Source organism: Carassius carassius, chromosome 21 (genome assembly GCF_963082965.1).
Source record: "Carassius carassius chromosome 21, fCarCar2.1, whole genome shotgun sequence".
Lineage (NCBI taxonomy): Eukaryota > Metazoa > Chordata > Actinopteri > Cypriniformes > Cyprinidae > Carassius > Carassius carassius.
This window is the reverse complement of record NC_081775.1, coordinates 18,350,270-18,374,107: the sequence shown is the minus strand read 5'-3', so window position 1 is coordinate 18,374,107 and position 23,838 is coordinate 18,350,270. Positions and strand designations below refer to the sequence as shown.

The window sequence follows — 23,838 nt, the reverse complement described above, 5'->3', positions numbered from 1 at the left end:
AGTGGCCAGTCTCATTCCAAGTGTTTTTCAGCATGTTGTAGTAGATTATGGATTGACTCTCAGTGTGTTTTGCTCATTTAACCCCTGGATCAACACCTCAGCCTTCTTCTCATACTCCAAAGCCTACATACACAGACATACAAGGAATATATACCAAAAACAAAAGACAATCTAGTTTCTAAACAGAAAATTTGCTAAACAATATCAGCTATTTATATGATAGTGTGGCAAGTTTAGCTGTTTAATTTAGGGAGAATAGTGTAGCTGATTGAATATTGGGATGTTAACAGTTTGATATAAGAGCTCAGGAGCTGTGAAGTGATAAATCAGGGAGTTTCGTTGTAGTTTGATATGAGAGCTGGGAGGCTGAACAAGCGTGCGATAAGAACAGAGGATTTAAGCTGTAGTAGGGGGATGTAGGAGGAATCTTAAAAGAATCCCATTACAACCAGAATAGCAATGGAACAGTCAGACTGTCAATTTCCATCATGGCTTTAGTCTTTAGTGTTAATCTGCACTGAAGTCAAAAGCACTTATTGAAACATGTTCACAGCTCAACTCCATCCAAGTCAATGGTATTCAAATGTTCCATTTCAGCACATTCAATTAAACTATCATATTTACTATGATTTGGATACGCTGGGTACTGTTGAGGAGATGAGTGTTGAATTCAGGAGCATACTGTAAATGTATCTCATGAAGTGTCTGAATTGAATACTTTAATTAGTCAATCTTTATTGTTTACCTTGATGTAGTTGTTGCATAGTAACCACCAGTGCATAGCCAGAGAATGAGCCAACATGGCTGACTGGTCAGGGCGAGGCTTCACACACTGTTCCTCAAACTCTAAGATACATCTCAACAACTGATCAGCCTCCACACACTGGGCCTCATCTACAAACAAAAGAGGAAGATCAAGTCAGCTATAATAGTCACAGGTGAGTGCAGCAGTTGGATTCTGAGAAGCCAGATCTTTCTGAGGCTGAATGATGAATTCTGTTGAAAAATCTCTAGGAGATATTCAGCAACGTGATCTACTATCTAGTGTTTTGAAATATATCCCTTATTCCTTATGATCATCTGAATTGACTGATAACCATGCCAGCTTGGTCCATTAGGAGAAGCATTAGTTCTCCCTGGTGCCAGTTCAGTAATCTACCAACAATCACATCTATAACTAATGTTTCCAAATAATTTTACTGCATAAAAATGTTTCATCATATTTACACTATGGTTCAGTGAGATGAGACTGGTCAGTGAGATTATTTTTTAAAGAAACACTTTTATTTCCATGTAAAAGTTCTTCATTAAAGTATCATGAAAAAATGTATCAAGGTTTCCAAGAAAACAAGTTTTGAACAATGATAATAAGAACTGTTTCTTGAGCAGCAAATCAGCATATTAGAATGATTTCTTAAGGATTATGTGACTGTTGTAAATTTAGCTTTGCCATCACAAAAATAAATCGTTTTATTTTTAAATTTTCATGTTTTTTAAAAGAAAAATTATTTAAAACTGTAATAACATTTCAATAATTTATAAGTGTTAGCTTATATCAGTTTATTTGTTATTTTCTAAAATTAAAGTTCATGCATTCCAAACAAACAATAGTATTTTTATAAATAAACATTATTATTAAAAATTAACATTATGCAGATTTAACATTAAATGTATTAATTTATAAACTAAGTAAGAATAATAATGCTGAGAATACACTACCAAATGTCACCAAATTAAACTATTGTAAAGAGTGACTGAGTTGCTTGACTGAACAGTGAAAATAGTTTGGTGTTAGGCTTCACTGACCACTGCCCTACAGAGACAAAAAGAAAAAAACTGGCTAGTCTGTGTCCCTGATTGATACCAGGTCATGCTTGTTGCTGTTGCTCTGTGCAGGCACATCCACTAGGACATGCAGAGCAAGCCTGGCTTAGCTGTTTCCTGCTATAGAGTCATCTGGTCAGAAGTTATAATATGATGTGGCTGGCCAGAGGGCGGAACCGGCGCCAGTCTACTGACCCCGGGTCAGTCAGCATGAGGCCAGAGAGCAGGAAGGATCAAGCGTACTGACCAGTCAGCCCGCCTCACTGAGCAAAGCCAGCCACGTCACTGTAAGACTTAGCCAAAACACCGCTGAGGTTAATAGGCTTAGAGAGAGAACTAGGGCAGAAGCGCCGCACGTACTCGGGGCTGTGTCATGTTTGATCTCAGTTATCAGTGGAATGAACTAGGTTTTGCTCTAGGACACAACCTCATGGCTCTAAATATAACGCTAACCTCATACAAACTACAAACAATACACAATACATACAATCATGACTGTACAGGCTGCTATAAAAGATTATGATTAATGAAATCCACACCATACAGATGTGACATTTCATGCTACCATAAACAATTTAAATGTATATAGATAACATATTAAAATAAAGTTTTTATTTGCAAGTTCAAAGCGTAATAGAAATTAATTTATTCATTTGAATTATTTTTAATATATCTATATTAAAAGCCGTCTTTGAAGTGAGTGAGCATCAGAGGAGCCTGTTTAACAGGAGCGTCTGTAAACTTAATGGCCCAATTGTTTTAGGAACAACAGTCTTTTTCATTATGAATGCATACACAAAGCACAGCAAGACTTCATTAGAGAAGAAGAACAGTGGGCAGAAAAAGAAAATGCATGATAGGGACTGTCAACATTAAGAAGGTCTGTGTCGAAACAACATAGAACTACTTCTGCAAAGTGACAGCAAACCTCAATATGCACAATTGAAGACAGTATTTCCACAAAAACGCACCACAGAGAACTTCACAAAGCCGGCATTCATGAAAAAGCTAAAACACTAATAATAGGCACACCAAAAAAAATGTTGTCATGATCTTAAAACCTGAATATTTGGAGCACCAGGATGAATTTTAACATCTGCCCTGGCCAGCTCAATTATCTGAATGAATATTATCAAAATACTATGGACAGTTTTGGAGAGACTGCAAATCATTGTAATATGATTCTAATACGATTTGGTGCTCAAGGCATTTCTTATTATTACCGATGTTTAAAACAGATGATTTTGGGGGAAACCAGGGTTTCCAGGGTTCTTTCATAAATAGAAAATGCTAAACAACAGCATCCAATTGACAAAAATCTTTTGTAATATTCTACATTCTACTATAAGTGATTAATTTAATGCATCTTTGGACAATAAACAGGGGCATGTCTACATGGAGGCCAGGGGTGGCACCAGCACCCCCCCCCCCCACCCAAAATTTGTCTGTCCACCCCAGGTGCCCCCCCCCCCTTCCAGATGTCTTGCGATAGGCTTGTTTCTAGTACATTTCTAACTGCATCTGGCAGTGGTACCTCAGTAACCCCTCAACCCCATTACACAATCATTCTCGCCCCATTAAAAATAATGAACTGATCCTTATGTGACATCATTAATAGGAAGTCAAGTGACACCATACAACTCTTCTGAACATCATTATGAGCAGACTTGTGAGCAAGTTATCACCTTCTTTTATAACTATAACATAAATAATATTGTGATATTGTGATTATCAAGCTTAATAACTCATTACATCTTAATTACATCAAATAAAGATAGAAAACGATTACTTGTGAAAATTATCCTTTTTTATTTTAACATACATAATTTCTTAATATCATGCATACCATGAGCTCTTCTGTTATTCACTACATCTAGGGCAGGGGCCGTTTTGAGCAGAAAATCACAACCCCGTCACACTCAACCCCCATTTGATCATAATTGGGTTGTGTTGTTAACACTTTAGTTCTGAATTTATTCAGTAATTTAAATTAATTATTATATTTGATCAAGTATCTTATACCACATGCATATGTTGAATGTTGTAATGTCCATGTCAAAGCTATGTGTGTGTGTGTGCACACACATGTGTTCGTCCTAGATTTTCACATCTCAGTGTTCAGTAAATTCAACAAACAATACCCCATAATGACAACGTGAACAAAGTTGGAAAGGGAGTGTCAGTGGGGAGTGTCGTTGAATCAGTTTTCAGATCTCTCAGATCTGTACCCTGATACAATTCTGTCTCGGAGGTATACAGACAATACCTTGGACTTCACATGGCTTGGTTTGTGCTCTGACATGCACTGTTACCTGTGGGACCTTATATAGACAGGTGTTTGCATTTCCAAATCATGTCCAATCAACTCAATTTACCACAGGTAGACTCCAAACAAGTTGTAGAAACATCTCAAGGATGATCAGTTAAAACAGGATGCATGAGGTCAATTCTGAGTATCATGGCAATACTTATGAATACTTATGTACATGTGATTTTTTTTTTCTTCTTTTAATAAATTAGCAAAGATTCAAACAAACTTCTTTCACATTGACATTATGGGGTATTGTTTTTAGAATGTTGTGGAAAATGATTAAATCCATTTTGGAACAAGGTTGTAACAAAACAAAATGTTATGTTATGAAAAAGTGGAGCGCTGTGAATACTTTCTGGATGCATTATACAGGGTTGTTGTATGTTGGTGGAAAACCAGAGCCTGTGTTCTTTATTTGCTTCTCCATGTGGAGCTCTTGAAAGAGGTGTGGGCCATATATTGAATGCCACACAAGTTATATGTTTTATTTTCATGACCTATTGAGTCAGTTTATTATCTTCTAATGTATGCTATGTTATTGTTGTTTAACTGCAGTCGGGTTAATAAAATTCAGTTCAGTTGCAATTTATATCTGTTGTCTTTCTTGGTCACATAATGAAATACAGTGTTTATAGAAAATCTTACAGTGAATTTGAGTAAAAAAACAACTATTTATATGTTAAGTTGTATTTGTCTCTTCAACCCCATGACCATCGTCAACCCCGTTACCCTAGTCTCAAGTTTATGAAAAAGTTATTTAATGTTTTTTGAACTCAGTCTGAAATGTTCAATGCAATTATAAGAAAACTGATTTTAGTTAAAATTCTGAAGTTTACCCACTTCTTTGAGCAAAAATTATGAGGTTGATGTCACACAAAATTCAATTTCAGGCTTTAGTATAGCAAAACTGTGAGATTTTATGTAATTTTATATTTGTAAATACTGAATTAGTGTGAGGGACATCTGATTAACAGGAAAATGTTGAATTCATCACAAATACATTTTATGATCATATTCAGAAAGCTCCCATAGTGTCCATAACAGGGTTGAAGATTAATAGTGCCCATATCTTAAAATAATGAACAATAATAATAGGGATTTGATACCTGAGGTGGGAAAATATGTTTTTCAGGAAGTTAAATATGTCATTAATGCTGTGGGGTGTTCAGAAAATTAAATTGCATTTGTGGAGGTTTACTGTCTTTATGCCACTCACTAAAACACTCTGGTTGAGTGCAGCTCCAACTGATCCCATCCATCAGCTTACACAAGTGAGTTAGCCATGAATTTGCCACCTGTACACCCGCATACAATAGAGTGAAAGATATTTCACAGAGACAGATGTCTCAATGTGTGTTTATGGTGGGTTTGCCTACTGAGCGAATGGGCAATGTCAGGCTTGTTCTGCTTCAGAAACACATCAGCCATAAGGAAATAACCTCCAGAAATCACTGTGCTGCCCAAACCTCACTGGCATAATCTGCCCAAATCTCACTGGCATAGTACACCTACACATAGGAAAAAAACATATAGTCAGTTATATACAGTTAATACACACATGAATAAATCATTTAATAAAAATTTGGTACATTTATAAATGCCAGTACGCCCCAATTGACCAATCAGAATTACATATTTCAAAGGGCCTTGCAATATTCTTAACAATATCCTAATATATATTACCACACAGACACACATCAGCAATGAGTCATAGCAGAAAATTATGTACATGCAATCCAATTACAGTGTTCCACATGTTTTAGGACTCACGTCATTGGCAAAGTGAGCGAGAGCAGATGTGTATTTTCCCATGGCAGAATGCAGGCGGCCCAGGGTTCTGTGTAGCTGATGAAGGACAGTGTGACTGCAGCCTGGTGTTTTCACTACTGTCCACTCGGCCTTAGACAGATACTCATGTGCCTGGGAGAGAGAACCTAAACCTAAACACACATCAACAAAATTAATGAACAAGAGTTTCTTGATGCCTCTTGAATTTAAGTGAGCCTAGCTATTAGAAGTTCTTTCTTCCAGTGTTTTAAAGATTCCTGTCTGGATTGCTTCTCTGTCAAACAGAAGATGAAAGCTGCCACTGTGAATTCTCAGCATACAAAGCATCGCATCTATCCACATAGACAGAAGCTTAATTATCAGGGGTGTGTCTCAATCCGCTCCCTAATTCAACAGTGCAGTGCCCAGGGAGTTGGCCATTCCTAGGGCCATTGTCATCATCAAAACCATTCCATGTTCACTCCCAAGAAATCCACTGAATCCACCATAAAATCCAGTGAGCATCAGCTGCTCACTATATTCACTTACTGGAAATGTCATCTTGTCTGCAGTCTCTCTAGTTGTGAGAAGATGAGTGCAAGTGTAAATCCATGAAGACAAAGCTATATTTCTGTCTTTAAAACCTTTTATTCTTAATATGCACAGAAGAAAAACAACCCTGCAAACTTTTAATGACCATACAAGATTTAAGGGTTTTTATAAAACTTAATTCATTATAATATAGTTAAAATGAAAACAACATTTATTTGAATTAAAAACTTTAATTTATGAATGTTCTTAATATTAATGTTATAAATACAGTGAGGTTGTTTGTTAATACCAGATGCATTTTAATGCACAGTTTCTCTTCACAGAAACGGAGTTGCAGCTCATGACAAAGAGCTTTCAATGTAAGAGTTTTTTACTCAGTACACATCTGCATGACCAGTCTGCCACATCCTGAATTACATAACAATTGTCTCTCTCTACAGTTCATGTCCAAGCACCGCCCTTGAGCCCACCAATAGACCGTCCCACAGGAAGTAAACAGGGCTCTCTGCCAGCCTCAGATTTTAGCAAACATTTTCCATTCTCTCCTGAAGTGGAAGTTATTGGCTGCCAGCCTCCAGAGAGGTTGAGAAAGTGAAGCAAACTGTGAAGTCTACCAGTGGCTTTAAATCTAATGGATCTTAAAGGGGTCATATGATGAGATTTCACATTTTCCTTTCTCTTTGGAGTGTTAAGCTGATATGTATGGTGCATAATGAAGATCTGTAAAGTTGCAAAGACTAAAATCTTGAATCCAAAGAAATATTCTTTATAAAAGTTAAGAGTCTACCACACGCCCCTAAAATGGCTCATTCAAACACGCCCCCACATGTCTACATCACTAAGTGGGATGATTTGCATAACGCTGCCCAAATGTTCATGCAAAGAAAGAAAGTGTAACTTTTATTCTCAGTGTTGCCACAGCTACCATTTTGTGGAGACACTGTATGTTTCATTGTGAAAGTGAAACTACTTTCTTTGGTCGTCCAAAAGAAGACATAACTAGAAATCTGCCCAAATATTTGTGTGCCACACATTTTATGGAGGATGAGGACTGTTTCCTGAACCAGTAATGATTTCCATTACACGAGAGTAGATGTTAAAACTTCATGCTGATTTGAACTTGGCTCTCGCCAAGATAAGCACCAACTAAGACGTAGCTTTACAGTAAACTAATGTGATCCATATGTGTCTCCATCCATTTATGTTTCCTTCCATATGATGATAGATATCCTTCTGTTTGGTATTGACGGCTGAAGTGTAATGCTGGCTCCAGGGATCAGCTTATTTTGCCTCCCTGGCGCATCAGCACACACAACGGCTGCGATGCTGGCTCCGGGATCAACCATATTGCGGCCTCCCCAGCGCATCACCATGACAACTGTCTGGATTGAGCTAAGTAGGGTACATCTCTGGGGTCTTCAAGTGGGCACCTTCCATCCTCAGTGTTTCGTCGACTAGCCCACGACACCTCAAGAGGGCTCGACGGTGATGCTGGCGTCCCAGCATCACCCCCCTCCGTCCCCCACTCAACTCAGCCCAGCTTACTTTCCTGTACATCAGCGTTTCTTTCTTTCTATTGTGCTTGAGATCCCCAGCCAGAATCTTTTCGTCTCAACCACAGCCAGTTGCTGCTCCTCTCTGCTGCTTCAGCTAAGTTCTTCACTGTGCGACGCAACTCTTGGCCGCTGAATCCGACGTCTCTGAGAAACCGGGTTGTAGAGTGTGCCACAAATCCTCGACAACCCACTTCCACTGGGTAAACCCGGACTCTCCATCCTCGCTGTTCCGCTTCAGTGGCTAGTTGAGCATACCGCAGTTTCTTCCTCTCATACGCCTCATCTACAGCATCCTCCCATGGCACTGTTAACTCTATCAGGTGAACGAGGCGTGCTGATCCAGACCACAAGACAATATCTGGTCGAAGGTTAGTGGTGGCAATCTCAGGTGGAAAAATAAGCCGTTGACCAACATCTGCCAGCATTTTCCAGTCTCTAGCAGCTTCCAGTTGTCCTGGGCGAGAATTGGTTTTAACACCTTTTCTTGGTGGTTGCTCTCCTGGGCGTAGGAATGTTGTCTTTTGGGTGTAATGTTTTGATGGAACAGGTGGCAACTTATTGGTCATGTTACGCTTGTCTTCCAATGCTAAGGCCAAACATCGCAGCACCTGGTCATGGCGCCAAGTAAACCGTCCTTGGCTAAGAGCCACCTTACATCCTGTCAAAATATGCCTTAATGTTGCAGGTGATGAACACAAAGGACATGAGGGATCCTCTCCTACCCAGATGTTTAGGTTCTGTGGTGATGGGAGAACATCATATGTTGACCTGATGAGGAAACTGATCCTGCTCTGTTCCATTGACCATAGGTCTTGCCAGCCAATCTTGCGTTGTTCCACACTCTCCCACCTCATCCATTCTCCCTGCTTGGCCTGGGAAATGGCCTTTACACACCTCATCCTCTCCTCCTGCTTTTGCACCTCGTTGACTACCAACTTCCTCCTTTGAGCTGGGGCTGCCTTGTGCCATGTAGGAGGAGCTGAACTGAGACCAAGACCCCCTCTTCCATGCTGAACTTGCCCAATGATATCACCAATTCGAAGGGCAGCCTTTGCATCTTGCACAGCTTTCTTTGCCGCCCACTTTCTTCCAGTTTTCAACACAGGTGCTGCTTCCCTTACGCATTTGTCGCGTGACTCTACTAATGTCATTTCCAGTCTGACCTTGGCGCACTTAAACTCCTCGGTTAGAGCGGAGACTGGTAGCTGCAGAATTCCTTTACCATAAAGTCCCACTCTGCTGAGGCAGCGTGGAACTCCCAACCATTTCCTGATGTATGAACTGATTAAAGCTTCCAGCTTCTCTACTGTTGTCAAAGAAACCTCATACACAGTCAGTGGCCACAGCAACCTCGGCAGTAGACCAAACTGAAAGCACCAGAGTTTAAGTTTGCCTGGTAGAGCGCAGCTGTCTATGCTCTTCAACCCTTCCACTGCTTGTTGTCTAACTTCTCCCACACGAACTGTGTCCTTTAGATCCCCGTCGTACCATCTCCCAAGACTCTTCACTGGCTTCTCAGACACTGTTGGTATTGCCTCACCATTAATGAAGAATGTTTTATCTACTACTTTGCCTTTGATTATAGAGATGCTCCTTGATTTAGTGGGCTTGAATTGCATTCGTGCCCATTCAATATTATTGGTTAATTTGCCCAATAAACGATTAGTGCAGGCTACTGTTGTAGTCATGGTTGTCATGTCATCCATGTATGCTCGAATTGGTGGTAGTCGCATTCCAGAAGCCAAGCGCTCTCCTCCGACTACCCATTTTGATGCCCTAATGATTACTTCCATTGCCATGGTAAAAGCCAGTGGAGAAATGGTGCATCCTGCCATTATTCCAACCTCTAGGCATTGCCATGTAGTGCTGAATTCTGAAGTTGAAAAACTAAATTGCAAATCTCCAAAGTAGGCTTTCACTAAATTTGTTATTGTCATCGGTACACTAAACAAATCAAATGCTGCCCAAAGAAGTTCGTGTGGCACTGAACCATATGCATTAGCCAAATCCAGGAATGTCACATGGAGCTCCTTCCTCTCCTTTTTGGCTGATTGAATTTGTTGCCAGATCACATTGATGTGTTCTAAGCATCCTGGGAAACCTGGAATGCCCGCTTTTTGTATTGAAGTGTCAATGAAGCAGTTCTTTAATAGGTAAGTTGACAATCTCTGAGCAATAATGCTGAAGAAAATCTTGCCTTCAACGTTTAATAGGGAAATGGGACGAAACTGACTGATGCTTGTAGACTCTTTTTCTTTAGGTATAAAGACTCCACCTGCTCGGCGCCATGCTCTTGGTACAACCTGTTTTTCCCATGCCACTTTCATCAATTTCCACAGAATTCGTAGAACTCCTGAAGCACTCTTGTACACTCTGTACGGAACTCCATTAGGCCCTGGAGATGATGAAGCCCTTGCTTTTTTCACAGCTTGCTCTACTTCTCTCCACTTAGGTGCACAGTCCTCCATTTGGTATTCTGGTGGATTGATAGGTGGGATGTCTGACGGAATTGACATAGGCTCCTGCCTTTTTGAATCTGTATGTGTTTCCTCCAAATATCTCTCCAGCTCAACCTTAGATGCTTTTAGTGTGCCATTCTTCTCACTGGTGAATAACTTCTTTACAAATTTGAATGGGTCTTTATAAAAGTTAGCTCTCGCACGCTCCTTCTTTTTGTAGCGTTTCCGTAGGCGCTCAGCTCTGCGCAATGTTGCAAGCTTATCTTTTATGGCCCTTTGTAAGAGATTGAGTCCCTCCTTCTGACTTTGTTCTGCTCTTCTCCATTGCTTCCTCAGCTGTCTCCTTTCTCTAACTAAGCCTTCAATCTCCTGCAGCCGTCTAGACTTTCCAGGAATAGTATGTACTTTTTCCTTCCTTTTTTCAACTCCAAACCTCTCACTTCCATATGCGTAGATGATGTCCCCAAATTTATCCAGCTTCTTTTCAACTGTTCCACTTAATCTTCCCAATGCAAAGCAGAGATCTGTGTTTACTGTGTCCCATTCAGTTTTCTCACAAGCTCTTGGCCATTTAACTCCAGGCCTGTGCCCTTTGAGGTTCTTTTCTCTCTTATGCTGATTTGTCTGACCGGGTTCACAAGGATCATTAGGTTCATCACTAACTGTGTCCATGCAAGTCCTCCTCACGTCTATGACAGGGGTGCTGATATCCTGCGAACTGTGGTTTGCTTCCTGTCGCTGGATTTCATTCGACTGACTTCGTAAGAAGTACTGATCAATGCGAGGCCCTTGTCCCTTCTCCCTCAAGCATTTCATTTTCCCTTGATGAATCTTCAAACCCCTGACCGTTGTCGCCTTGCTCCAGCCGCAGACACAAACCTGGAGCTCCATGTCTTTGCTAACTGCAGATCTTGAACTAGTCTTTTGTGAAGTACTCTCCATACTCATATCCGTTTCCGTTCCTAAGTCGTTAACCGTGTTGTCCAACGTTGAGTCATCTTCCGCCCCCGCTCTCGCAGACTCTAGGGGTATTTTCCTTTTTAATTTCTTAGAAGCCTTGGGCGGGTGTCTCCAGCATCCTGTAAGCACAGAGGTGGATACTGCCAACAAGGGTAGCTAACCCTTACCAGCCCCAATGGAGTCTTTCCTCCTGTCAGCTGTCTCTCCAGGCTGTCACTAGGTCTTTCCCTTGTTGCCAGCTGCACTATTCACAGCAGTCACTGGACGTATCCAGATCTTCATGATTTCCATTACACGAGAGTAGATGTTAAAACTTCATGCTGATTTGAACTTGGCTCTCGCCAAGATAAGCACCAACTAAGACGTAGCTTTACAGTAAACTAATGTGATCCATATGTGTCTCCATCCATTTATGTTTCCTTCCATATGATGATAGATATCCTTCTGTTTGGTATTGACGGCTGAAGTGTAATGCTGGCTCCAGGGATCAGCTTATTTTGCCTCCCTGGCGCATCAGCACACACAACGGCTGCGATGCTGGCTCCGGGATCAACCATATTGCGGCCTCCCCAGCGCATCACCATGACAACTGTCTGGATTGAGCTAAGTAGGGTACATCTCTGGGGTCTTCAAGTGGGCACCTTCCATCCTCAGTGTTTCGTCGACTAGCCCACGACACCTCAAGAGGGCTCGACGGTGATGCTGGCGTCCCAGCATCACCCCCCTCCGTCCCCCACTCAACTCAGCCCAGCTTACTTTCCTGTACATCAGCGTTTCTTTCTTTCTATTGTGCTTGAGATCCCCAGCCAGAATCTTTTCGTCTCAACCACAGCCAGTTGCTGCTCCTCTCTGCTGCTTCAGCTAAGTTCTTCACTGTGCGACGCAACTCTTGGCCGCTGAATCCGACGTCTCTGAGAAACCGGGTTGTAGAGTGTGCCACAAATCCTCGACAACCCACTTCCACTGGGTAAACCCGGACTCTCCATCCTCGCTGTTCCGCTTCAGTGGCTAGTTGAGCATACCGCAGTTTCTTCCTCTCATACGCCTCATCTACAGCATCCTCCCATGGCACTGTTAACTCTATCAGGTGAACGAGGCGTGCTGATCCAGACCACAAGACAATATCTGGTCGAAGGTTAGTGGTGGCAATCTCAGGTGGAAAAATAAGCCGTTGACCAACATCTGCCAGCATTTTCCAGTCTCTAGCAGCTTCCAGTTGTCCTGGGCGAGAATTGGTTTTAACACCTTTTCTTGGTGGTTGCTCTCCTGGGCGTAGGAATGTTGTCTTTTGGGTGTAATGTTGAACAGGTGGCAACTTATTGGTCATGTTACGCTTGTCTTCCAATGCTAAGGCCAAACATCGCAGCACCTGGTCATGGCGCCAAGTAAACCGTCCTTGGCTAAGAGCCACCTTACATCCTGTCAAAATATGCCTTAATGTTGCAGGTGATGAACACAAAGGACATGAGGGATCCTCTCCTACCCAGATGTTTAGGTTCTGTGGTGATGGGAGAACATCATATGTTGACCTGATGAGGAAACTGATCCTGCTCTGTTCCATTGACCATAGGTCTTGCCAGCCAATCTTGCGTTGTTCCACACTCTCCCACCTCATCCATTCTCCCTGCTTGGCCTGGGAAATGGCCTTTACACACCTCATCCTCTCCTCCTGCTTTTGCACCTCGTTGACTACCAACTTCCTCCTTTGAGCTGGGGCTGCCTTGTGCCATGTAGGAGGAGCTGAACTGAGACCAAGACCCCCTACAATGCATCTGTGGCACAAAGGCTGTTCCTATAAAGTGGGGCAGTTCTAACTTTGCAAAGACAGTCTGGCGCTTCTGACTCAGTGTCTGTAAGTACGTGTTTTATATTCAAATAATTTGCCAATGATTATTCAAACGCGAGTTTTGAGCAGTGTAGGCCAGACTTGTTGTTAGTTGTTTCTCCCATCACAAATGCAGATACAGTTTTCTGTTTATGCACCATGATACGCAATGCTAAAAAGACAGTATAAGTCATTATAATCAGTAATTATGTCCCTAATGGATGCAACAAATGCCTTGTTTGTAACAAGTTTTATTGGTTTTGTTTCGTTGTGCTGGGAGAAGGTGTTCTGTCAGAACGGGTTTGCAACCTTTTCAGCATGATGTGCTATTTTTTATTTTTCTGATTAACCACTGTGCCAAAAACCCTCACGAAAACCGCAGCATCTACCACACTCCCTCAGCCACTCCTGCTCCTCCAAAGACAACACTGCAGACAACACGGGTTTGTTTTATCCCACTTTTCTTAGTTTGTGTTTAATATAACAGAAAACATTAGCTTTCCTGCTGTGTTGATGTTTCTAATGTCACAGCAATGTGTCTTGAACATGTTTTGCATTAAGTAGATTTTATACCTAGTTCTTCTCAACATTTCTAGCTCTATTTTTAAACGTTTAGTCAAGCAACAATATATTATCTCATGTATGTCTAAAATTGGGGATTAAAAATGAATTTGTTCTAAGTAAAAACTGTAATGTTAGGCAATTTTTTATTACAGCTTTCCAGGTTACAAAGGAAGTAAAACTTTATTTAATAAATTCATCCATTTGACAAAATTATTATATATAATTAAAAAAATATATAATAATTTTATTAAATAATTTAACTGATTTATGATTTCTTTATGAAAACTTAGTATTGAAGAATAGAAAAATACTGTTAATTATGTTTGTATATTCATTGTGAAGAAAATTTGTTAGCCTAGCCTAAGTTGATTTAAAATTCTTGATAACAAATTTTAAGAGGTTAAAGGTTAAGAAAAATGGAATTAGCCTGTAGTCTATATATAGGCCAATAGACTTTTATTAGACTGCAGATCAAAATAAAAAAAATTCTTTATAATCTTTAAAATGAGAGAAATCACTGCCAATTTATTGGCTAGTCTATATTTTGCAGAAAAAACATTTAATTTGCAGTTAACTGATGAATTAAAAGAAAGTCAATAAATAAATAAATCACAACAAAAACTTGTAATCAAGAAAAAATATATTACAAAATGACAAATTGAATCCTAAATGATTTTGACAGTGAACACATCTTCATAGCATAGCTGCATACAATCGCTGGTGGCAGTCCCAAATATTAAATGTGTTAAAAAAAATCTTTGTGAAAACGACTGGCAACAACTGGTTCTTGAATTCTAACATTATAATCTTTAGACAGCACACACTATGCAACTTTTTCTGACAATTGCAAACAGCAACTGAGCCGAACTGGAACAGACACGGTTCGACTGGGCACGATCAATACAAAAATTCATTCATAATCAGCATGACAATCGTGTAGTGTGTTCTCAGCTTAAGAGAGATTTAAAATTAGTATGGCATTGTGTTTCTATGTATGTCTCACCTATATTAGCCTGTGCGAGCATAGATAAGCTGGTACCAGTTCAACAGCACAGGATCCATACACTCACATGGCCCAGCGCAGGAATAGGAGAGCAGCCGGTAACAACATCCTGGAACCTCTTGGACATCCACCTCCGCGCCTCTGAATAAGCGATCTCTACTAGATGTTTTAGTGTCAAAAACACACAAAACACAGACTAAAATATCTGCCCTGCTGGCATTCCATTTGTCCCATTTTATGAGTTGGAGTGCATACAAACCTGTTTCTTCGATGTTTCTTTGTGGTGGTGCTCTCGGTCGGACGGCAGTGTGCCGAATGGTGCAGGTGCATGGATAGATAGCAGCAACGGACAAACTTTTTCATTAATACTGGTCCAGTTGGTCTGCTGATGGTCAGAGTTACTACTACTACTACTACTACACACACACACACACACACACACACACACACACACACTCCAGAGACATATACAGCTAGTTATAAATACCATAACTGAGTTCAAATAGAAAACTTTATGCAATTTTACCATTAAAAAAGTTATGTAGTTTTTAAAATACTGTTTTTCAAAACTTGGACAATTCCAAAAGGTGTTTTTGGGAGGTTTTGTCAGATTTAGCTAATTTCTAGGCACAAATTTGTCCTGAAGACACGTTGGTATGGTTTACAGTACTCTGCAAAGGCGTAATGGTTTTGGTACTGTACAAACTATTTTCTATCCCCTTACCCTAACCATTCCCCTAAACCTACCCTTCACACACACACACAATTTAATATGATTTTAGGCCATCTGGTTTACGAGAAAGGAAGTGTCCTCATATACCATCTTTACATTGTAATACCTATGTCATTATACACATTTGTGCCTCATAAACCTGTGCTCAAACACACACACACACACACACACACACACACACACACACACACACAAACGTGTTCCAAATTGTATCACAGTCTCCTTTCATGAAACAGACACCAAATAAAGCAAGCCATTCAGGTTCGAAACAAAATAGCTGAGTAAATACAGTATTTTCATATTTAATTTAACTATCGCTTTAAGAGCTGCTCGTCAACGAACATTCTGTTCTGTCCAAGATATATCGATATGTATTTGCATGTTGACACTGTGAGACCGTGTAGAGAGCTGTGAGGATGGTGGCGTCTTTAAAAACAGCAAGTGAAAACGTATGCACACAAAACACATACATTTTCCAGTCATATTTCTTTCTCTTTTCTCCTGGTTGGCTTTGAGCACGCATGGCTGGCTATTCTCTTTCCTCTGCACATAATTTCTCCTCCAGCTGTTTAAACTCGTTCAACCTTTCCATTTCTGCAGTAACTCGGCCAAGAAGAATGTGCGCATGACTTGTTTGTCTACAGTGCCACCTGCTGTCTACACGAGCAATTGCACGATGAAGCATTACATATTACTTGTTGGTTAACACAGGGCTGATTCCGTGAAATCGGTACATTTTGCGTCTCTAACAAATAATCAGTTCTAAAGTTGCTTTAACAACCAATAAATGTGTATTTTAAAAAACTGAATGTTGCTATAGATCATATGCATCAATATAAGACCAGGTAAAAGCCAATAAAATGTCATTTTAAATAATTAAAACCACATGTTATATGCTATGGGTAAATATTTTGGCCTGTCCCTCGCTATGGTTCTTCCTTTTTAACAGGACTTCTCATTTGTAAAATTCTGACCCATACTCAGAATTCATGCTCTGCATTTAACCCATCCGAAGTGCACACACACAGAGCAGTGAACACACACACATACACTGTGAGCACACACCCGGAGCAGTGGGCAGCCATTTATGCTGCGGCGCCCGGGGAGCAGCTAGGGGTTCGATGCCTTGCTCAAGGGCACCTAAGTCGTGGTATTGAGGGTGGAGAGAGAACTGTACATGCACTCCCCCACCCACAATTCCTGCCGGCCAGAGACTCGAACTCACAACCCTTCGATTGCGAGTCCGACTCTCTAAGCATTAGGCCACGACTTCCATCAAATGTTGGTAAAATGAAACAATTTTCACAATTGTATATTGTCTCAAGTGTAATTTCATTGTTAAGCAATGGTTTTGACATAAATATATATATATTTTCTTAGAAATATAATTAATTTTATCATTGTCCCCTAATTTCATATCAGTCCTGTTACTAACACCAAAACCCCCCTATAAACTAATGGTACAAACCAGAAGTGACATCATTTCATGGACATGACATCATTTAGAGCAAGTGGTTTCCTCAGTGTAAGCATAGGTAAGTTTCTTTCTTCTTAAATATTCTATTTTTCATGTTTTATCAGGATTGCTAGAGAGCGGTCAGCATACAACATCAGTCCTGTTACCATTATTTAAAGTGTACATATAAACAATTATTTATTAATCCTGATATTACTAAAATCTATAAGTAATAACCTTTCATATAACATACCATGTGCCTTTCTGAGATTGACCTGTTAGCTAGAAATTAGCATATTACCATCAAATCATTGTTACCATCAGTCCTGTTACTATACCAGAGCAATAGGGGGCATAACTAGGTCATAGATGGTTTATTTGTTATTAGTAGGGAAAAACATTCAAATGCAATTTAAGGATTAGGACAACAACTCAGGGACATAGACATTTATAAAGGTTACTTTGTGTGTTATTGAGCTTAAACCAGCGACATATGAGTCAGCAGCATATGAGCATCAAGCACATGCTTAGTTACCATTGTTTGTTTCTGAATCATTTTTTATGCACCTTACTTTGTACTTTGTCTTATTTGCATAGAATTAACATCACTTACATTGTTATACACTTTTACAGTTGTTAGTAACATGCCATTAACTGCCGCTGAGAAGCAACGGCGCTATCGCACTCGTAGAGACCAGGATCCAGAGAAAAATTTCATACAAGAAACAATCAGTTTTTAAAAGTACTTACCCTTGTTATGTCCTGTGGATTAAGATAATAAAGATATGTTATCTTCTATCGTTGTATTTTTCTATACATTTACATTTAATCATTTAGCAGACGCTTTTATCCAAAGCGACTTACAAATGAGAACAATAGAAGCAGTCAGGTCAACAAGAGAACAACAACAGTATACAAGTGCCATGACAAGTCTCAGTTAGTCTAATATAGAACGCATAGGTAGGTTTTTTTTTTAATAATGAAAAGACAAGAAAAGGAAAAGTGCTAGTATTAGTTGGTTAAGTGCTATCGAAAAAGATGAGTCTTTAGATGTTTCTTGAAAATGAGTAAAGATTCAGCTGTACGAATTGAGATTGGGAGGTCATTCCACCAGCTCGGCACAGTCCAGGAAAAGGTCCATGAGAGTGATTTTGAACTTCTTTGGGATGGCACCACAAGGCATCGTTCACTTGCAGAGCGCAAACTTCTGGAGGGCACATAAGATTTAACCAGTGAGTTTAGGTATTTTGGTGCCGTGCCAGTGGTCGTCTTGTAGGCTAGCATCAGTACCTTGAATTTGATGCGAGCGGCTACTGGTAGCCAGTGTAACCTGATGAGGAGAGGAGTAACGTGAGCTTTTATAATTCTATAATTTATAATTTTATAATTCTAGATTACCTCTCATATGGAAGCAGATTGTCATGGCCTAATGTTCCATATAAGTAGTACGTAAATAAGTTCATAACGCATGCAATTAGCTGCAATGACAAACAATAGGTCAATAAAGACCCTCTTGGTTATTGAGAGCTCAGTCCTGTTACTGCCATTAATTTGATATTTAAAAGAAAAATTACATTTGACAGTCAAACAGATCTCACCATAGTATACTGCATTTTGGACAACAACCTTTTTAAAATAAATGTTTTGTCAAAGTATACACACAGGTTCTCAAAAAATTAGCATATTGTGATAAAGTTCATTATTTTCCATAATGTAATGATAAAAATTAAACTTTCATATATTTTAGATTCATTGCACACCAACTGAAATATTTCAGGTCTTTTATTGTTTTAATACTGATGATTTTGGCATACAGCTCATGAAAACCCAAAATGCCTGTCTCAAAAAATTAGCATATCATGAAAAGGTTCTCTAAACAAGCTATTAACCTAATCATCTGAATCAACTAATTAACTATAAACACCTGCAAAAGATTCCTGAGGCTTTTAAAAACTCCCAGCCTGGTTCATTACTCAAAACCGCAATCATGGGTAAGACCGCTGACCAGAAGGCCATCATTGAAACCCTCAAGCGAGAGGGTAAGACACAGAAAGAAATTTCTGAACGAACAGGCTGTTCCCAGAGTGCTGTATCAAGGCACCTCAGTGGGAAGTTTGTGGGAAGGAAAAAGTGTGGCAAAAAACGCTGCACAACGAGAAGAGGTGACCGGACCCTGAGGAAGATTGTGGAGAAGGACCGATTCCAGACCTTGGGGGACCTGCGGAAGCAGTGGACTGAGTCTGGAGTAGAAACATCCAGAACCACCGTGCACAGGCGTGTGCAGGAAATGGGCTACAGGTGCCGCATTCCCCAGGTCAAGCCACTTTTGAACCAGAAACAGCGGCAGAAGCGCCTGACCTGGGCTACAGAGAAGCAGCACTGGACTTTTGGACAAATTTTGCATGTCATTCGGAAATCAAGGTCTGGAGGAGGACTAGGGAGAAGGAAATGCCAAAATGCCTGAAGTCCAGTGTCAACTACCCACAGTCAGTGATGGTCTGGGGTGCCATGTCAGCTGCTGGTGTTGGTCCACTGTGTTTTATCAAGGGCAGGGTCAATGCAGCTAGCTATCAGGAGATTTTGGAGCACTTCATGCTTCCATCTGCTGAAAAGCTTTATGGAGATGAAGATTTCGTTTTTCAGCACGAGCTGGCACCTGCTCACAGTGCCAAAACCACCGGTAAATGGTTTACTGACCATGGTATTACTGTGCTCCATTGGCCTGCCAACTCTCCTGACCTGAACCCCATAGAGAATCTGTGGGATATTGTGAAGAGAAAGTTGAGAGACGCAAGACCCAACACTCTGGATGAGCTTAAGGCCGCTATCGAAGCATCCTGGGGCTCCATAACACCTCAGCAGTGCCACAGGCTGATTGCCTCCATGCCACGCCGCATTGAAGCAGTCATTTCTGCAAAAGGATTCCCGACCAAGTATTGAGTGCATAACTGAACATAATTATTTGAAGGTTGACTTTTTTTGGATTAAAAACACATTTCTTTTATTGGTCGGATGAAATATGCTAATTTTTTGAGACAGGCATTTTGGGTTTTCATGAGCTGTATTCCAAAATCATCAGTATTAAAACAAAAAAATACCTGAAATATTTCAGTTGGTGTGCAATGAATCTAAAATATTTGAAAGTTTAATTTTTATCATTACATTATGGAAAATAATGAACTTTATCACAATATGCTAATTTTTTGAGAAGGACCTGTATTTATTAATTGTAGTGTGATGTCATCCCTGAAATATGACATTTTTAGTAATTTGAATGGCGATTATGATATAAAACAGATTTTTTTTTTTTATATGAAAAAATCTGAATGAAAAGATGGACCAAAATACTACTTATATATGTGCAAACTGTTGCATATTTGTAATAGGAAGTATTATATATATACAGTGTTGGGGGTAATGCATTACAAGTAACGCGAGTTACGTAATCAGATTACTTTTTTCAAGTAACTAGTAAAGTAACGCATTACGTTTTGATTTACAAGAAAATATCTGAGTTACTTTTTCAAAAATTTAACGCCAGTTACTTTGTATTCCCATTTTTTGACTGACAAGCCTCCTGTTCCCATATTGGGAGAAATCGGAAGTATGGAGGCGTTGTGTGCGCTGTGTGAACATGATGTTACTGTAGTTCTAGACTAAATGTGAATGTGCATTAATTCATCCCACTCACAAAAAAAACAAAAAACAAAACAGATTTAGTATTCATCAAAATTAATCAAAACAGTGAAATGCAAACTCAGAATATGACGCAAACCTGCTATAACTAAATATATTAAATAACACAAATGTATCTATTCCCATTTTATTAACAGGGCTTTTACATTTGCTATAAATAGAACTTCTTATATTAAAAACAATCAAGCCCTGCTCATATTTAAAAAGTAACGTGAAAGTAACGCAAAAGTAATGTAACACATTACTTTCCATAAAAAGTAACTAAGTAACATATTTAGTTACTTTTTTAGGGAGTAACGCAATATTGTAAGGCATTACTTTTAAAAGTAACTTTCCCCAACACTGTATATATAGTATCACTTTAGTCAGTAACAGGACTGAGGAAAATATCAAAACATGAAATAATTAAACAGTCATAAAATAATAAATGTCATATCTTGAGATGGCCCAACACAGTTTCATGTCATGTTAAGATGTCTTGAATTAATGGGTATTGAAAAAAATCAGTTTGAAACACTTATATTTTTCAAATTTTTAAAGTTGAAAAGGCACCGATTTGGTTGGTTGGTTCATATAAAGACAAAAACACAAAGACCCGAACGGACAGTAAAATGTGACCAGGCATTTTGTGCACTGACGTTTTGCAGGTTTCTGGCAAAGTTCGCACAACTTCTTTATTCCTTTAGGATTTGCTTGTGGGTTGATGGTGGCCGACATTCTAAATAAATGTACTCGCAGCTGTTTCAACCTTCAAAATGTGCTTCAATTAAAAAAAAAAACCGCAAGCCGTTTTAAAAGTTTTCCAATTACAATTCAAGCTCACGCAATAATGTTCCTTTCTGTCTGAGTTAGTAGTGTTTTTCAAATTGGTTCCCATTGAGACTGCTGACGAGGACTTGTCTGCCCCTGCGATTTTAATGTTTTATATATATATATATATATATATATATATATATATATACACACACACACACACACACACACACACACACTATATATAGGCTATATATGTATATATATATATATATATATATATATATACACACACATATACCTATACACGACTTATAGTTTTGTATTTACAATCTCGTTATTATTGTATATTTTATAGTTCAAACGGGATCTGCAAGTCTCTAGCCACCTGGCGATGAAGTTAGAGCAAAGTCTCTTTAAGACTTATATATATATATTCGACGTATTCTCTTTGGTTAGCCTATAGTAGGCCTATCTATTTCCGTTAAAACAAAACTTCACTTAACCATGATTAATCTAACTGTATAATTTTCCCTTCTTGACCACTAGATTTGGGTTAGTTGTCACATGGGTTATTTTTCAGCAACTTATTTTTTTATTTATTTTTTTCAATCTAACGTCCAAATAAAATGTAAAGCAGCGATTTTGTTTTTCAAAATATACTTGTATATATCCATCTGAACATAACCCAAAGACTGAACTGTTTTCAGGCATGCTAGGACAAGTTGTCAAACATTATAAATATTTAAAGTTTACATTTCATTTATTCAAATTCAAATGCTTTAACTAAGGCAACTTGCAAATGAGAATACAAGCGGATGCAATTAATATAAGGAAGTGATACCATAAAAAAAGTAAATGTCTACAAATTAGTGAATATTTATCAGAGTAGGTTTTAAAAAGTAAAAAAATAAATTAAAAACATACATATATACATAGGCTATACATAGCCTATATATATATATGTATATATATATATATATACACATACATGTATATACATACATATATACACATATACACACACACACACATATATATATTATATATACACACACACACATATATATTATATATACATACACACACACACATATATATATATATACACACACATATATATATATATATACATATATATTATATATATATACACACACACATTTGTGATATCTTTTCCTTCAGCCCCATCATGGTGCACATAGCCCAAATTATTATTTTATCAGAATTTATATATTTCACTCACAGTAATAACACATTTACATTTTTTTTTTTAAAAGTTTTATTGATTTGATCATCCACACAAAAAACATCAAAACGTGAAATTATTCAAATTGACAAAAAAATTCTAGAATTTTATCAGGGAGACGCTCTCTGAAATTAATCATGAATCGTGAGGTTTTTTTTAATGGAATCACTTGCTACCCGTCTCTCTTCACTTCACACAACTGTCTAGCTGACAGAAGTTTTGAAAGCACGCTGGTTAGTGTTACTTCTGTTACTTCGGCCCACAATTAAAAGCGGACATACGATCATGGAAAAATTAAAAGAGAAGAGTAAAAAAGCTTTGCCCTCTAACGTCACAATGCATTTTCTTATGGTGGTCCATTTTCTCTATATAGCAGTATCTTCCTTCACACAGTTACCAACACTAATAAGAAATCCACCTGCACACACAGTGGAGTGGAGTTTAGACAGCTCAGATCCTGTAAACAGAAGTGCAGTCGGAGCAGCGATTCTGATCTTTTCTGAGATAAAGTCTTTAACACTGCCCTGCTTCTTTCTGCTTTTTGTCTCACAGCTGCTATTACGACGAGCTCGGAGATTACATTACCAGAGAACTTTATACAAGCGCACATCCCCTCAGGACCCACACTGATACATTTCTATTGGCTTGCACCAATTAATGCTACGTGTGCATTACGCAAGAGTATGAATTTCAGCTTAAATGTACCCGATTAACGTGCACGATCCAGAAAATGCCATATACTGTGACTAAACAACGACACTAGAACAGATTTACTATTGCTGAAACAAAAGGTTTCTAAAAAATACTACACAGAAACCACATATGATTCATCTGCTATTTGGCTGCAGTGTCGCAATGAATCACAGCAGCCAGCAGGTGGTGGTGTTTCCTCCCTTTGTTTCAATGTTTTCACCTGAAATTCACTCACTGTCACTGATATATGTTTGAGCGCTGTTAAATCTTGTTCTTTTCGCAGACCTGAGAGTCGTGTTGTTTTTCACATGCTCAGCGAATCTAAAAAGCAGAAGGATTAAAATAGCTTGAGAAACTTCAAGAATATTCCCTGGTGAGTGTGGGTTAACACTAGCAGAACTTGAATAGAAGTCGCCTTTATTTCTAGCCAACGCAAA

The 23,838-nt window shown here is 39.0% G+C and overlaps 1 pseudogene; it reads right to left on the bottom strand.

Moving 5' to 3' along the window:
• Nucleotides 1-11: 11 nt before the first annotated feature.
• On the bottom strand, nucleotides 12-21,423 carry LOC132098272 (zinc finger MYND domain-containing protein 12-like; annotated as a pseudogene).
• Nucleotides 21,424-23,838: the final 2,415 nt, after the last annotated feature.